The 17,918-nt window shown below is 49.0% G+C and overlaps 1 pseudogene; it reads left to right on the forward strand.

Moving 5' to 3' along the window:
- Positions 1 to 11,263: 11,263 nt before the first annotated feature.
- Positions 11,264 to 11,571, forward strand: LOC144579208 (cystatin-B pseudogene; annotated as a pseudogene).
- Positions 11,572 to 17,918: the final 6,347 nt, after the last annotated feature.

A 17,918-nucleotide genomic window follows, 5' to 3' on the forward strand; every position in this document is an offset into this window, starting at 1 on the left:
TCTCAGACCTGGACTGGGACACCAAGGACTCAGTGTACTCTTTCTCCTTCAAGCAGTTTGCAGGACAAGCAGAGCTGCAATGCAGCAAGACCTGCAGGCCAGCCACCATGCCCACTGATGGTGACCGACCCGACCCGGAGAGAAACAGAAACCAATTTGGGGTGTGCTCTGCCCAATCTGGTCTGGGCTTGGTGAGCCCCATCCTGGACTTACGCCATAATGCATTACCCAGAATGTCCTGATGCAACCATAACTGCCTGCTCCCAGAGGGACAAAGGCCCTCCCTGTGGCTGGGGACAGGTTTTCCCTGAAGGTGCTGACAGGCCTTTCTCCTGTACATCATCTGGAGAAAAGGACTTGGGCTGGCATTAGAATGGGCAGAGGGTCTCCTGCCTATCTGTCTGGGGCTTAGAAAAGGAGATGTGATGTGTAATTTTAGCTGTCAGCTTGACTGGGATACCCAGATACCCAGATAGCTGATAGGGCATTATATCTGGGTATATCTATGAGGGTATTTTCAGAAGAGACTGGCATTTGATTCACTGGACTGAGTAAGGATATTCACTTTCACTCAATGGGGGCAGACACCATCCAATTGGTTAAGGGCCTTGATAGAACAAAAGGCAGAGGAAAAGTGAATTTGCCATTCAGGCTCTCTCTTTTCTTCTCTCTCTTTCCCTCTCACCACCCACCGCTTCCCCCTTCCTCTCTTCTGCAGCTGGGACACCCTTCTTCTCCTGCCCTTGGACATCAGATCCAGCCTTTGGATTCTATAACTTGTACCAGCAGCACCCCCACACCCAGGTTCTCAGGCTTTCAAACTTGGACTGAACTACGCCACCAGCTTCCCTGGTTCTCTAGCTTGCAGAAAGCATATGGTGGGGCTTTTCAGCTTCCATAATGATAGGAGCCAATTCCCATAATAGAGCTCATCTGTCCCTCTCCGTACCTATGCTCTTGGTTCTGTTTCTCCATTCTTGGCGAGAATGGAGATTGTGGTTTGCTACAATGTCGAACAAGACTTTATGGAAGGTTCTGGAATAATGGAAGGGATCTACAACATAGACACCACCAATGGTTACCTCTGAAGGTGGCTGTGCTCAGAGCACATAGGCCTGGGAGGGAAAGGGGTGTCTCAGAAGGAGGCATGTCTCCTCCATTAGTCATGGTTATGTGGAAATTCGCTTTTCTTTTGCCTTTTGTTTCTATCAAGGCCCTCCCCCGATTGGATGGTGTCTGCCCTGTGGGGTGAAGGTGAACATTCCTTACTCAGTCCAGTGATTCTAATGCCAATCTCCGAGTAACCTGATTAATGGAGGAGACATGCCTCTTTCTGAGACACCCCTTTCCTTCCCAGGCCCAGGTCCTCTGAGCACAGCCACCTCAAGAGGTAGCCACTGGTGGTGCTCTATGTTGTAGTTCCCTTCCGTTATTCCAGAACCTTCCATAAAGCCTTGCTAAGCGTTGCAGCAAACCACAGCCTAGAATGGAGAAGTCCAGGTTGGGCACTAGTGGCTGGAGAATGGGAACATTGATGCTAGAAGCTGCCAACAGACACTCACCACACAGGCCACTTTCCTCTGGCCAAGGCTGGCACCACCTCTATAGATGAAAACTTGAGCCAAGAGACTGTGAGAGAGTGAGTGGGGAACCTGAGGTCATTTCTAATATTGGGACTCCGGGATTCTGTGAAGGGACAGTGTGAAAGCTTCAAGGGCTGACACCCTGAGGGAGGAGGGTGCAGCATGCTACACTGTTCTGCCTCCACATCAGTATCTTCATCACCAACTTGTAGGATGACACAGAAGGCAGGCTTGGCCTTCTAGCAGATGTTAGAAATCAATAAGGAATAAAGGATACTTACTGGCAGAATCTGGATTCAAAGACATTTTGAGAAAGGGGAATTATGATCAAAATAAGCCCCAACCAAAAAGAGTCTGGTGGAATCTGAGGGGTGAAAGTTCATTAGAGGGAGCAGAGAGGTGGATTTGTTGGTAGGGGCTCTGTCCAGTGGGACTCCTTGTTTCCACTTATTCCAACTCAAATTAGCATAAGCCAAAAGATCATGGGTTGGCTCACATAGAAAGTATGAATGTGTTAACTTCGGGCATGGCTGGACCCAAGTACTAAAGCAACATTGGCAGGCCTCTAGTTCTCTCTCCTGTGTCCATACTGCTTGTCTCTGCTTGGTTTTCTTCTTCCTGAAGCCTCTTTCCTTTAAAAAGATGACTGGCAACAGCCCAAGATTTGTTTCCACCCTCCTCCAGCAACCTTAGTAGAAAGAAACGTCTTTCCCCAACATACATGTGAAACCCCAGGGCAGACTCTGGTCCTGCAGGGCTCTTCATATTGCCCTCTCAGTCAATCAGTGTGGCTAGGGGGTGTGGCATGTCCTGCCATAGTGGCTGGACCTAGACAATTGCCCTCTTTCCTGTCTTTGGCGAGGGGGCACCACGATTGACCGGCCTAGCAGGAATGGAGTGCAGGGGGTTTGTTCTCTCAGGAAATGGTGCTGCCTGACAAGAACAACATGTCCACCATGGTGTCTAATGCTGACTGGAACCATTTGACCATTTGTCTGGTCTCTGCCAGCTCCCAGGGCCGAGAAGCTGCTGCGCTATGGGCTCTTGATAAATGTTTGTCAAGTGATGAGTGAACTTCCTTCTCTGCGGACCTTAGCAGGAGATGGCTTCTCCTCTTCTCCTGAATAGGGGTGATAATCTGGCTCCTTACTTCACAAGGTTGAGGTGTGGCTCAGTCAAGTCATGAGGAAGACAAGCTGAGTGAAGCACATCAATCCTCCCAATGCCCAGGACGAGGGGGAGCTAGCCGGTGCCACCTCAAGATGCTGACTGGGAGGACTGGCTCATGCTAGGGAAAGCCAGGAGTTCTGTTGCTCTGTGTCCCCTCGTCCTTTGCCCCAACTTCCCGCCGTAACTGCTTCCTCTAGGATACCTGGGTTTCATCCACCCAGGAAATATAGATCTATGACAAGATGTTTCCTCCCTCTTGCCAGGCATGGCTGGGAATGGAAGCAGTGGTACAGAAGAATATTCCAGGCCCACTCTGTTTTCCTCCCTGGAGATCTCTTCCCTAGCATCGATTTAGCAAACTCCATCCATTGCTGATTCATTGGTGGGTGGGAGTAGAACGGGGTGTAGACACTCCCCACGTAAATTCATGTCCTGCTCCTGGGAGGGGTGGCCTGATATATCAAGGTGTCAGTTTTCCCTTATTCAGCTATCACTTCACTTCAGGCGATTCTCCTGCCTCAGCCTCCTGAGTAGCTGGGATTACAGGCACGCGCCACCGTGCCCAGCTAATGTTTTGTAATTTTTAGTAGAGACGGGGTTTCACCATGTTGACCAGGATGGTCTCAATCTGTTGACCTCGTGATCCACCCGCCTCGGCCTCCCAAAGTGCTGGGATTACAGGCTTGAGCCACCGCGCCCGGCCAAGAGTTGCTATTGTTATTGAAAAACCTCTTACTTAGTATGTGGAGAAAAACAATGTGATCCCATAGAATGTGGATGCTCAGATGATGGATTAAAGAATCAGTGAATGATTCTTTTCAGTTTGTTTCACATTCTTTTCACATTGTTCATGAATAATTCTTTAATCCGTTATCTGAGCGTCCACATTATATGGGATTATTTTTCATGCTGACCACCATGCATGACCAGATTATAACATGCTAGAAAAAAAAAAAAAACATACACTCACACAAAGGGAAACATCTTTTAGACTCAAAGGCAGTAAGAGATTTCTTAGACAAAAATTCAAAGCAGAAACCATAAGGCAGAAAAAGCAGAGGGGACTTCATGGTGTTAAAATCAAATAGATCTGTTCCAAATGACACATGGCAAAATGAGAGAAGTTACGTGCAGTATAAAATTGACAGGAGATTAGTAGCCTCAATATACAAGGAACTCCTGAAAATTAACAAGGAAAATAAATGGACAAAGGACACGAGCAGGTAATTTTTGGGAGAGGAAACCCCAAAATCCAGGAAGCACATGAGGAGGTGGCCAAGATCATTAGTACAGAAACATACATTATAACAATATGAGCAGATATTTCTCCAAAAAAGATATACAGATGGCCAATGAGCACACAAAAAGATGCTCAGCATCACTTAGGATAATGGAAATGTGGACGGAAAGCACAGTGAGATATCACCTCATACCCTCTAGAAGAGCTACTGTCAAGAAAACTGAAAATACCGAGTGTTGGTGAGGAGTGAGACATTATACCCTTGTGCACGGCTGGTGGGTATGCACAAGGTGCAGCCACTGTGGAAAACAACATGGCCATTCCTAAAAAAACAATTCAATAGAATCACCATATGACCAAGAATTTCCACTTCTGGACATATTCCCAAAAGGATTGAAAGCAGGATGTCAAAGAGATACTGTATATCCAAGTTCATAGCAGCAGCATTCACGGGAACTGAAAGGTGAAGCAAGTGTCCATTGTTGGATGAATACATAAACAAAATGTGGTCTACACGTGCAATGAAATATGATTCGGCCTTAAAGAGGGAGAGAATCCTGTGACAGGCTACACCATGGATGAACCTCGAGGGCATTGTGCTAAGTGTAATAAGCCAGTGACAAAAAGACAGTATTGCATTTACCTCTGATACCTAGAATAATCAAATTCATAGAAACATAAACTGGAATGATTGCCAAAAGCTTGAGCCAAGAGGGAATGGGAAGATAGTGTCTAATGGGACACAGTGTTTCAGTTTTGCAAAATTAAAGAGTTCTTGAGATGGATGGTGGTAATGGTTGCACAATAGTGTGAATATATTTGATACCCCTGAAGTGTACAATTAACAGTGGTTAAGATGGGAAATTTTACATTATGCTTATTTTACTACAATTTGAACAACAAGATACCACCTAATACGTACATAGGAGACAAAATTCTCAGCTGAACCCCAATAGGCAAGCCCTTCTGTAATCCTCTCCTGGTAACTGTGGGGAGAACCTGTAACATGTTTCTAATCAATAGCTTATAACAAAGGTGACAGTGTGCCATATGGAAAAAGGGAAAGGAACTTGTCAATGTAATTAAAGTCCCTGATCAGTTGACTTTGAATTAATCAAAAAGGACATCATCCTGGGTGCAACTAAGCAGGTGAGCCCTTTAAAAGAGGATGTAAAGGTATGAGACTCCCTTGCTCCTGCTGACCTTGAAGAAACGAGTCTCCTTGAGTTCTACAACGACTCGGAGATGACTTCCACCAGGGAACTAAGGCAGCCTGGAATCAGATCTTCCTCCAATGGAGCCTCTGATGAGAATGCAGCCTGGCCAACACCTGATTGCAGTCTGAGGAGAGAACCCAGCTAAGCTGAGCCCAGAATTTTGGCCCACAGAAAATGGAAGATGAAAACTATATGGTGTTTCAAGCCACACAACTTGTGTTAACTTGTTCAGTAGCAGTAGAAGACTAATGCAATCTATTGGGCAAAATTTAGCTGGGTAAAGACAAGTATTGGAGCTGGGCACAGTGGCACATGCCTGTCATCCCATCTACTCGGAAGGCTGAGATGAGACGATCGCTTGAGCTCGGGAGTTTGGGGCTGCAGTGAGCTATTACGACAACTGTCAATAGCCAGGGCAGCAACCGAGATTCTGTCTCTTAAAAAAACAAAAACACAAGCGTTTGTGTTGGGTGTGGACGTGGGACGTTGGTGAGGGCACTGCTTGTGGAGTATAGACCAGAGCCACCATTGTGGAGGGATTTTGGTCAATAATATGCATCCTCTACAACCATAGATGTAGAAGAAACTGACACAGATTCATCAAACATGCACACCGAGATGTTCACTGCAGAGTTCTGTGAGGCAGTGTGGGATGGGGGCTGTGGGAGGCACCCTAGGGGTCTACGCTGGAGAATGGAAAGGCAAAGTGGGAATGGTCCACACCATGGAGAATTCTGCAGCAGCAAGGAGAGACGAAATGCACACACGGCCACATGGTTGGGCCTGAACACAGGGCTGAGTTTAAAAAGGAGGAAGCAACATGGGAACCCAAACATTACCATTTGCAGAAATTAAAAGCACATAAAGTATCTGTTTTGCAAGAGCATTTTAAAAGCAGGGCAAGAGGTGGGGGAATCTATGGGGAGTGTGTTGCCCATGCAGGGGAAGGGAAGGGGAGTAAGTGTGGAGAGAAAAGAATAAATAAAACCAGACCGCTTTGATTGGACCAATGATAATAATTCACCGAGGAGTTTAGCTGGACTTGAGAGTAGAATTAACTGCAACTGGATCCAGGGGTGGCTGCAGAGGCAGCGCTGTCCACTCCTTTGTGGAGGAGGGAGGTCACCCGTGCAGGTGGGGAAACAGTAAACACCAGTGAAGTGGGTATGTGTGGTATAGAGAGAGCAATAAAGGAGAGATTAATTTGGCTTAAGAGGGACATCTGCCTTTATATTACTAAAGACTTTCCATTGCAAGACACAGAGTCTGACTCAAATTGATTTGTTTTTAACAAAGACAATTTATTGATTAAAATGGCTAAAAAGTCCAGGCTGACTCCATTGTGTGGGAAAGACGGTCTCCAGCAGTGCCAGGCATATTCTCTCCAGCTGGGAAACCAGAAATGTGAGCCTCCATTACTAAGAGGTTTTCACAAACGCCCTAAGGCTGCCCCCTTGGCCTAGAAAGAATGGCATGCCTGTAGTAATTCCCAGCTCCAGGCCTGGGTCACATCACCACCTGCCGCCAGCACGGGCATCCAGCATTGGCATGGCAGGAGCACGAGCTCATGGAGGGACGTCTTGGAGAATGAATCTTGAAAAGTAGAAAGCGCGATTCCGCGGCTGTGCAGCTCACCTGTGACCTTCGCCCCATTCCCTCAACTTGGCAGCTAGTAGTGATGGAAGAGAGCCCTGGAGCATTTCCTCCTAGAAAGAAAATGCCTCCAGAAGTGCCTCCCTCTGGGCCTTTCTCACTACCAAAATGTCCCTTTCCCAGAGAGAAAGGAGGCTGAAGGGCGCAGAGTGTTCTCAACACAAATGCCTGTAGGGAGGGCCCTCATGGGGGCCTGGGTCATTGCAAGAGGCAGCTCATGTGGATGCACATCTATATAATCAGTTGGCAGAAAAGTACCAAGCTGGCCACTTTTCATCTGGCACCAGGCAGGCTGCAGGGGACAGAATGTCCATGATGTCTCTATAGAAACACATTCCGGCCTAGCCCCAGGGCCTTGGGGTTCTCCAGCACTTAACCACCAGCCCTCCTGCCCTGCCCAGCACAGGAGAAGCCAGTGGATGACTGCCTTCATTGTCTCCAGGGGCACTGGAGGAGATGCTGGGCTGGGTAGGGCTGTGTGGGGTGAAGGCAGTGTGGGCTCTGAGGGTCAGGGAATGGCCTTCCTTTATCCATTCCCACAACACCTCCCCAAACCACTCCTCCCACTTCCTGGGGTTTTGAACACAGTCCTTGAAAAGTAGAAAGGACTGGTGGCAGGCAGTGTGGTTATGGAATGAGCAGCCAGCCGCAGGAGGCAGCGCTCCCACTGTGTCAGCGAAGAATAAGCACTGTTGCTTTTCCCCAGAGCCAGGCTGCCTGGTACTGGTCTGCACCTGTGTCTCTGGAGCAGGAAATTGAGCAGAGGGAAATGTGTGGATTGGTTAGAGTGCTGTCAGCTGTGAGGAACAGAAAGCCCAACTCACAGGGCTTAAACAATCAAAATGCGTCTCCTGTGCCAAGCAGTGCAGAGGTAGGACAGCTCAGGGCTGCTTAGTTCAGTGCCACAGGGACATCAGCAAGGACCCAGGTTTCTTCCACCTTTCCGTACTGCCCTCTTCAGTGGGCCAGCTCTGTTTTCAGGCCAGGTTCCCTCATGATCACAAGACAGCTGCCACAGTTCCAGGCATCACCTCCAGATATGACAACACCCAGCAGAGGAGACTCTCTTTTCCTGGATCCATCTTTCAAAGAGTAAGGGAACTATTCCCAGAATCCCACCCAGCAGCTCTTCCATCATGTCTCACTGGTCAGAATTGCATCACAGACCTATCCTTAGCCAGTATCTGGCAAAGCAAACAGGAAAGCCATGACTGGCTTGAAGGGTGCGGACTACCCCAGTAGCACACGGTTCAGATACTCCTGCACATGCTTCAACAGCCTCCACCACACAAGGAGACAGAGGCCCTTCCCAATCGGAGATTAGCTTTATTCACCATTGAGGATGTGCTGTTTGGAGCTATGGGGGACATCTTGCCACACTGGGAGACATCTTGCAACAATGGGGGAAAATCAAGACAATCTCAGACCTGCCAACCTCATGACTTCATTGGCCTGTGAGACAATCTTGGGACCACACTAGTTTGTTACATGAGTAAAATTAACTCCTGTTCAATGAGGCCTCCATTACTTGAGATTTCTTTGCTTGCAGCCCACCTGACACAGACCTCAGTGTTTGCAGCAGTGGAGGGAGAGGAAAGGCTCCAATGGCGGCCATTCTCCTTTGGGCTCCCGTCCTCCGTGACGAGAAATCCTTGTAAAATTCACCCACCAGTCACTGAGAAGGCCAAATTTCTGCTGACTTTCCATCTGTCCTTGCAAACTTGAGAGGAAACTGGACCCTGAGCAAAATGATGAAATTAGAAAGTCCCTGAGCCCTTCTTCTTCTCACCAGAAAGCTCCACCCATGACCCAAATTTTCAGAGGACATAGGAAAGGATCAGTTATAATTGCAAATAACAAAGACTCAGAAACCTGACAACAGGGTCTTAAGCAAGCAGGATTAGATGTTTTTCTTTTCCTTGAGTAATGAGAAGCCCAGAGGTCAGGATCCCTGCTGGTCCCACTGCTGGGGTTGGGTGAGGCTTTAGGGGACCAGGGTTCTTCCAGTTCCCTTTGCCATCCTCAGCAGGTTCCTTCATCCTCAGGATCACAAATGGCTGCTGCTGCACCTTTAGGCAGAGTTTCGTGCCCCAGGGAGCAATATAGGGATGGGGAAGGGTACAGTGAAGAGCCACCAGCTCCAACAGGAAAGCAGTAGCTGTCCTGGAAGCCCCACTCAGAGGACGGACACCTGTCCTGCGCTGTCCTGAGTTGTGTAGCCACTTTGGCTTTGAGGGAGAAGAAGGGGAGAATGGCTGTGGGCTGGGCAGCTAGCTGCCTGGGCCACCAGGTGTGGCGTAAGGAGTCCTGGGACTCAACTCAACACTGCTTCCTGCTGCCTTCAGTAACCCGGGGCAGCCCACATCATGCCTGCCACCTCAGCAGCCTCCCATGCCTGGCACAAGGTGGGAGAAGAGAACTGCCTCGGTGAGGGTCCCTGCAAGCTGGGTGTTCACTTGGCCTTCTCCCCATCTGGGGCAGTGGGACCTGGGGCAAGCGTGGGATTGGGAAGAGTGGCTTATTCAAGGCTCTTCTGATAGCAAGTGATGGACATTCATTTATCTCATTGAAAGCGAAAATGGCCGGATGATCATTGATTTATTTCAGACCCAGTGGGCAAGAGGAGCTGTCAGACCTCAGGAAGAACCTGACCTCAAGCTAGTGAGCGCTTGGAGACAGAGGCAGCTGCTCCTTCTGGCTCCCCTGGCCCCAGGGTTGCCTGCCTCTGCTGTTCTCTCCTCACCCACCATACCTTCCCTCCCTCTGGATAGAAAGGGGTTTCTCAGCCCCACAGCTCCTGCATTCCCATGGACAATGGGCTGCTGGCCTCTCTGAATTCATATTTCAGATTCCTAGGAGAGACTGTCTGATAGTCCAGCTCACCCTGGTGTCTCTCTTGGCCAGTCAATCCAGCCATGGAGTTAGAGCAGTTTCCAGAAAAGAGGGGCTGGATGAGGCTGACCAGCACACCTAAACACTGACTCCAGGGAAGGAAGAGAAGTAGAGGCAGGAGGCTCCTCTTGGAGATCTGGGGGAAGGTGAGACAGGGCATTCGTTTAGGACCCGTGCCTCAAAGGCTGGTGAGAAGTGACAACTGGGTGAGGACAGGCTTCATGAGCTCTCATGAGTCCAGATCAAATATGGCTTTAACCCCTCTCTGAGTCATGGCAGATCTTTATCTTGCAAATAGCAGAAAATCCAATTCAAACGGCTTGGCCAAAAAAGACAATGTGTGGATTCACCTAACTGAAAAGTCAGAGCCAGGAGGGACTCAGGCATGGTTCGATCCAGAGGTTCAAACTGTACTTGCAATATTTTCTCTGCAAGTTTCATTTTCTTTCTGTTTCCAGTTCTCTACAAGTCATTCATCTCTATTTCTTTGTGAGACAGTTTCATTTCAGGCTGGCTTTCCCCTGTGGCACAAATGGCCTGCTTTTGTCAGCATCTCAGTGAAGTCCTTATATGGGCTGTGAGTGGCCCAGCTTCTGTCACATGCCCCGTCCTGAACAAGAGGGAGGGTCGTTTGCTGATTGGCTTGGTCAAGTCACATGCTCCCTTCTTCTCACTCCCTTCAAGGAGGAAATTGGCTTGTTTGGGGTCACACCATCCCCCAGCAGATCTCTGAACTATAACCAAGAAAAGGGAGAAAATGAAGCAGTCCCCACACCAGTCATTTCCAAGACCTGGCCAGTTTGCACAGAACAAGAAAACAGATGTATGGGGCACAGGCAAGTGGGCAGCTGAAGAAAGGCCCCAAAGATGAACAAGTCCTAATTTCTGGAAGCCATGCATATGTCAGCAAACTGGACCCTGGGCAAAAGAAGTTCAGGTAGCAAATGGGATTAAGGTAACTAGTCAGCTGACTTCAATGTAAGGAAATAATACTGAATTATTCAGGTGGGCTCTGTACAATCACGCTCATCCTTCCAATGTGCAAGAGGGAGGTAGGAGAGTCCGCATGAGAATGTGAGGCATGAAAAATCCTCACAACAATTGCTCACTTTAGAAATGGAAGGGGGCCATGAGCCAGGGCATGTGGGCAGCTCAGAGAAGCAGATTCTTCTCCACAGTCTCCAGAAGGAATGCAGCCCTGGTGACACCTTGGCTGTAGCCCAGTGACACCCAGGTCAGAGTCTGACCTTGAGAACTGCAAAATAATAAACGAGTTGTTCTGAATCACTGAGCTCGTGGCAATTTGTTACAGCAGCAGTAAGAAACAAAGCCACGGCATTCCAAGAGCAGGGTTCCCCATGGTGAGAGTGACAGAGCAGTGCCCTGTGCAGTGGTGGGTGACAGAAATACAACGTGCACTGCAATGGGGAACTAAAGTTTTCTAGTGGCCACATTAACAAAGAAAAAGAGGCCCTGTCCCCTCGCCGAGTCCTTCTGCTGCCGCCACGATGATGTGCGTGGCGCCCTCCGCCGCGCAGCCGGCCACCGCCGAGACCCAGAACATCGCCAACCAGGTAAGGTCCCAGCTTGAAGAAAAAGAAAACAAGAAGTTCCCCGTGTTCGAGGCTGTGTCCTTCAGGAGCCAGGTGGTTGCGGAGACGAACTACTTCATCAGGGTGCATGTCGGTGATGAGGAATTTGTCCACTTGCGAGTATTCCAAAGTCTCCCTCATGAAAACAAGCCCTTGACCTTGTCTAACTACCAGACCAACAAAGCCAAGCACGATGAGCTGTCCTATTTCTGACCCTGACTTTGGGCAGGGTCCTTCCACCAGAAGGCTGGTAATTAGTGATTTCTGTGTGGACCACAGCGTACACTTGGGATCATAAAATGAGCATCTCCTGGCTGCGCCCCTCGGGTGGAAGGGGCCGGATGCAGCAGCTGCTCTTGCATTTCTGTTCCTAAATTTCATTGTGTTGATTTTTTCTCCCTTCCAATCAGGTATCTTAATTACTTTCAAAATATTTTCAAAAAATAAAATACATATTTTAAAAATCAAAAAAAAAAAAAAAAGAAAGAAAGAAAAAGAGGCCAGGCATGGTGGCTGCAATACCAGCACTGTTGTAGGCTGAGATGGGAAGATCTCGAGGTCGGGAGTTCAAGACCAGTCTGGTCAACATAGTGAAACCTCATCTCTACTAAAAATATAAATATTAACACAGAGTGATGATGGGCACCTGTAATCCCTGCTACTTAGGAGGCTAAGACAGGAGAGTCACTTGAATCCCAGAGACGGAGGTTGCAGTGAGCCAAGATCGCACCACTACACTCCAGCCTGGGCAACAGAGCGAGACAACATGTCAAAAAAAAAAAAAAAGAAAAAGAACAAGTAAAATTAATTTCAATAATATATTTTAACCTAGTATATTCAAAATACTATCATTTCAGTGTGTCATCAATATACAAAATGGTGATGAGGTATTTCACATTCTTTTTATACCCAGTCTTTAGAATTCAGTGTGTATTTTACACCCACAGCACATCTCAGCTTTTCTGAGCTCCTCTCGAGTGCTCATCAGCCACATGTGGCCAGTGGCTGCTGTCCTGGATGGCACAGGCCCAATGACTGTACCTCTGGTTGTAAGGTTGGCAGCAGCTGGCATGACCCAGAACAGGAGTTTGCTTGTGACAGCGACAAGGAAACCGCTAACCCTTGCTGATCTGTGTGTCCAGTTTTCTTTCTCCCTTTTTTCAAATTCTTTATTTCTATACATGCCCTGCTTAGGTATCAAGTTCTTTTCTAATCAGGGATCCTCAAATGACAGGAGATAACCTCTGATTGTGTTTGTGAATTTCATAGTCCAGAGTTGTGACCTCAGCCACGGTGGGCAGGAAGGGCGCTGGAGAAGGGTATTAAAGCTGCCAGCTTTGTGGGAGAAATGGTGTCTTCTTGGGTAAGCGGGAAAGAGTCCCAGGGAAATATGCAAAAGCTAGGAAGGACATTTTTATAGCCTGTGCTTGGAACATTCTGCCCCTAAAGAATCAGGTGAGCTGGCTCGGAGCAGGGAGCCAACTGCAGAGCCAGGGTGAGAGGGCTTTGAATTTGGAAAGTGAAAAGAATACGGTGGCTTGGGCTTTGGACACAGAGCATCAGAAACTCCAGAGAAATGAGATCAACCAAAAAAAAAAAGTGGGTTTGATGTTGTGGACCAAACATGAACACTGGAGAACAGGCTGAAAAAGGAGGGGAGGAGAACAGCCAGAGGCTTCCACGGCTTCTCCCAAATGGAGGGAAGCAGGGTCAGCTCAGGGGACAAGCTGGAGGTTTATGATGGAAAGGTAAGTGGGGTATAGGTGTGGCCAGGAGAGGAGAAAAGGCTGGGGCTGCTATGGGACAGAGGGGCAGAGGAAAAGTTCATGCTGCTGATAGGGTCACAAGAGTCACTTGTGGCCTGAGGTCTTGAAGAACCAAGGGAAGCCTTTCCAGAGCCCAGCAACACCTCGAGCAATGCTCACCGCTCCAGCCAGCAAGAGTTGGGGTGGCAGCCCCCAACCTCTCTCCCCATACTAGAGACAGAAAAGAGCTGAAGAAGCCAGAGAGAGGGAGCTGGCCAAGCCCCCTCTGAGAGGGCACAGCCCAGGCCGCCAGCATCCCATGGCTCAGGCCCCTCCCCATATGTGTTCAACCCTTTAACACTTTGCTCAGCATTATAGTAGTGGCTTCTGCTAGAAGTGGCCAATCAAATGTCCCTGACCTTGGCTCTTGGCCCATGGCAACATTCCTTGCTTTTGGAGAGGGTGTGGGGTCCAGGAGCTGAGTGTACCCTTCAACCAAGTCATAGATCATCTCACTCAACCTCACAATAATGGTTCTAGGTGGTGTCTTTCTTACCCATTTTACAAAGTGAGGTTGCCCCTGTTTAATAGTCAGGGTAGGCTTGGTTATGCTGCTGTAACACACAGCTCTAGCCATCACATAACTTAACACAGTAGTTTACCTCTCACTCCCACTACATGTCTCAGGGGTGCTGGTGAGGGAATCTGTTCCATGCAGGCACTCAGGGATTCAGGCTGATTGAGGACCTGCTCTCTGGAACAGCAGCCTCTGCCAACTCCCTGGGAAGGGAAGACACAGATGCAGGTGCATACTGGCTCCTTTAGAATTTGGCATGATCCTGGCTAACTGAGAAGTCTGAGGAGCATCTGGGCTGTTTGATGACCCCCGAGTTCCCTAGGGTGGGGAGTGGAGCGAGGCTTAACTGAAGCGTGTTTAACATGAAAGTCCTTGCTGCCAGCCCTGCCTTATGCAGCTTCCCCCAGATCACTGTGAAAACGTGTGAGCCCTGTGGTGATATGCAAATTTCAGGGGTGTCAGCACCATGACCCCCAGATATTCTCATAAAGGGCCTCCTTAGCCCATCCCAGGCAAAGAGGGCTCTGCAATCCAGGGGCTGTGTGAGGCCAGGGGACAGTTGGGATTATACTGCCCCATCCACTCTGGCCTGCCTCCTGCCCTTCCAGCCTGCTCACTGTGTCCTTGCTGAGTCTCACAACCAGGTTCCCCAGTCCAAAGAGTCCGTTCCATCCTGTGGAATCTGGAGCCTGGTCCTTCCTCACCGGCAGCAAGCAGCCTTGCCAACAACCTTTCTAATCTGTTAATTATCTGCTTTTAGCAGAGGACCTGTTAATTGAAAACTCCACCCCCTTCTTTAATTGCCTGCCTGCCTCTGGCTGTCTAGGTTTCCCTGAGTTCTCCCCAGGCCCCCCAGCCCTTAGTTCTCTGCCTTTGGGCTCCTGACTTCTTCCTGGTCAGTAAGGGTGTCTGTGGCTGCCTCTGCAGTGCCCATTACTGGGGTTGTCAGGTAAAAATCTGGGGCTACACCCCCTACCCCACAGCTAACAGCCTTTCTCCTGCCTGGCCCACTGTGGGAGGAAGGAAGGCTTCTAAGGCAATTTACACCAAGAATTGAGGGGGAGGTATGGGGCCTGCAGGAGTATTCCACAGGGAAGCAGATTTCACTAAAATCAAAGGCTGAACTCTTCCAGCCCAGAGCTAGCCCAAGGGACCGACTGCCCGGAGGGGCTACTGGGAGCCTCAGGAGGGGCCGCACCAGTTTCTGGAAGATTCTACCTGAGTCGAAGTCTCAGCCATGCCTGGAGGATTTTCTGACCTCAATCGTTTTAGTCTGGACACACAAGGGCCCAAGGTAGCCCTGACCTTCTTCACCGCTTCCTTCCTGGACACATCACCAGATTTGCCAGGCAAAGAGGGAATCTGGCAATTTTGACAATCTGAAGAGTGAAAAAAGTGAATTGCAGAAAGAAGAGGTCAATATTCCATTTTCCAATTTAACTGTATGAGTGTGGTATACATACATCTTTATAAACACATGCCTTAAAAGGTCTAATACAATGCCCACCAAACTCTTAAGAGTGGCTGTTAGGGACGATCTGCCTCAGAAAACCTGTTCCTGGTAAGCTGACCCCTTCCCCCCCACTGACTGCTCTGCAGCTGCATTCCTGAACCCCTAGCTGGGCACCACATCAAGGCTGCCAGACGTGTTACATTTAAACAAAACCTGATCACAGCCATCCAGGCAGCTTGAGGGAGGACAAAGAAAACATATGTTGGTTATCTATACTTGTAAATTCCTGTTTGACACATATCTGTAAAAAAATCCTGGTTTCTCTCTTTTTTTAAAACACTGCCAGCACAAAAGTCACAGGATGATGTATTGTCTGTTAAAAGTAGACAAACTATCCCTGTGCCTGTTACCAGCAGATAGATTACCTCAGTCCTGAAACTCCCTTATGCCCCTCTCACCCCTTATAAACCCCTGTTTTGTAAGCTTGGGATTGCCTCCTCTGATTGTTATGGAGCAGCCGGACAGGTTAGTAAAACTTGCTTGCCTGGCTTTGGGTCTATTCTTTCTCTTGGCTACCCTTCCAGCGGCCACTTCTGAGAGTGGGATAGGAGAGGGAGAGGGAGGACTCACAATGGATTTTACCGTTTGGGTTATTTCACCAGAAAGGGAGCAGGTGAGCATTAGTCCTCAATGGCCCTATGATCCTGGACAAGCGCTTGGCCACTCTGAGCCTCAGTGTCTCATCTGTAAGATGGAGACTTCTCCCATGTCCCCTTTGACTCTGTTAGGACTCATGGTTGTGAGGAAGGAGACCTTGAATCACCCTTAAGCATCTAAGAGCACCTCTCCCTTGACTTCTACATTGCATTTCAACAGGAGAAGTAAAGGCTGGCAGACAGGGTGCCACCTGTAATCACCCTCCTATAGATCTCAGGCATCCTATGGAGGAATCTTTCCATAAGGTATTGTTTTTACTTAAGCACGATCAAACCCCCACCTAAGTCACGTACCCCAAACCTACTCCATGGACCCAGACCATTTCACATGTAAATTCTAGAGTTGTAAGCCTTTAAAAGGACAGGGATTTTCTTTTTGTTAGGGGATCTCAGCTATTTGGGGCATTCACACCTGCCCCAGCTCCCAGCTGAATAAATCACCCCTTCCTTCCCAGTTCACTGTTCAAGAGATTTTGTCTGTGGGCTGCCCTACAATACTTGAAGCAACCTAAACCAACCCAAGCTTGTACAGGAAAAGGGAAGGGTTTTCCAGGACACAGGGAGATTTAGGCATCCAGATCTTAGGCAGCAGAGAGAATCCTGAGGAGGGCTGTGCACCTCTCCTTACCGTGTGCCTGCTTCCTTCACTGTCCTTGAAAAATGATCCCACAGTGCAAAACACAGAGCCAGGTTTACATCTTATGGGCCCAGCCCTCTGGAGAGTTGGAGGTCCTATTTCTGAAGTCCTGGGCAGGGATCTTACTGGCCAGCGTGGTGACTATATCGAGGCTGACAGGCTGGGTTACGTTGGTAACAAGCCGCCCGTGATCTCAGTGGCTGAAAACAGTGAAGTTTCCTTCTGACATATTCAGCGGGAGGGCTCTGGGCATCACAGTCACTGGGTGACCCAGTGTGACAGAGGCTTCATCTCAACAGGTGTGCCCTGGATCTCAGAGACAGGGAAAGAGAACATGGGCTCCTAAGGCTTCTGCCTGAAAGTGACGTTCCATCCACTTCCACCCACATTTTTCTGGTCAGGACAACTCACATGGCCATGCTTGAATTGAGGTGGATGGAGAAGTCAGCTCCTACCATGGGCCTGGTGTAAAGGAGGCTTGAACACCTGTGAACAGCCCCAGTGACTACCATAATGACACCTCACCAAGAGCCCCTGCCTGTTCCATTTCACCTGGCCCTTCGCTGCAGGAATTCCCACTATGCAAGTGAATGTTGCCAGGGAAGGAGGAAGACATTCCATGGAGGGCTCAGTTTCTAGCTATTGCTATCTGGCTCCTTTTCTGTGGCTATTAATAAATAAAAATTATCATGGCAGAGATCTAGGAGTCCCATAGGAGGCTCCCTGTGAATCCCAGAGAGCTGCTCAGCCCAGCCTCTGGGCCTCAGGGTCCAGGGAAGATGTCTTCCCGGTTCAACCCTTCCCCCTCTTAGCATGAAAGATGAACTTTTGAAGGTGATGGCCGGGTGGGGTGAGGTGGGAGTGTGGGACCTTTGGCACTTTCTGCCTGAACAAAACTGTGGCACCTGTTTGCCTTGGCAGCCCTCCCTGGCTTTGCTTTCAGAGACCTCACCTCCCTGTGGTCATTTAGGAGGAAGATGTGGATTCAGGATCCAGAGACCTGGGTTTAAGCCCTGGCTCGGTCGCTAATGGGCTGGCTCCGTGACCTAGGCAGGTCAGTGAACCCCTCCAGAGGCTCTGTTTCCTCATCTGTAAACTGGGTTATCATAATGTCTGCCCTTCTAGTGAGCTCTCTGGATCCTTGTGAGGACTGGCAGTTATGCGGGCATCACAGCTCTTTGTCCAGGTGATGCGTGGGAAATCTGAGGGCTTATCTTTGTGCTGCTGTGGGCTTCCTGGGATTCTCCCTGAGGACCAGCCCTGCCCTGCCTTGCTCCTGCTCCTGCAAACGGCCCATCCTGTCTCCTGCCTCCCCACCCAGACATGAAGCTGTCACTGTGCCAGCTCTCAAGGACTCATCTCTGAGATTTTAGACAGAATAATTTCCTCTCCCTCTCACACCTGCTGTCCAGAAAAATTACACAACCCATTTGGGCCCCCACA

Source organism: Callithrix jacchus, chromosome 14, assembly GCF_049354715.1.
Source record: "Callithrix jacchus isolate 240 chromosome 14, calJac240_pri, whole genome shotgun sequence".
Taxonomy (NCBI): Eukaryota; Metazoa; Chordata; class Mammalia; order Primates; family Cebidae; genus Callithrix; species Callithrix jacchus.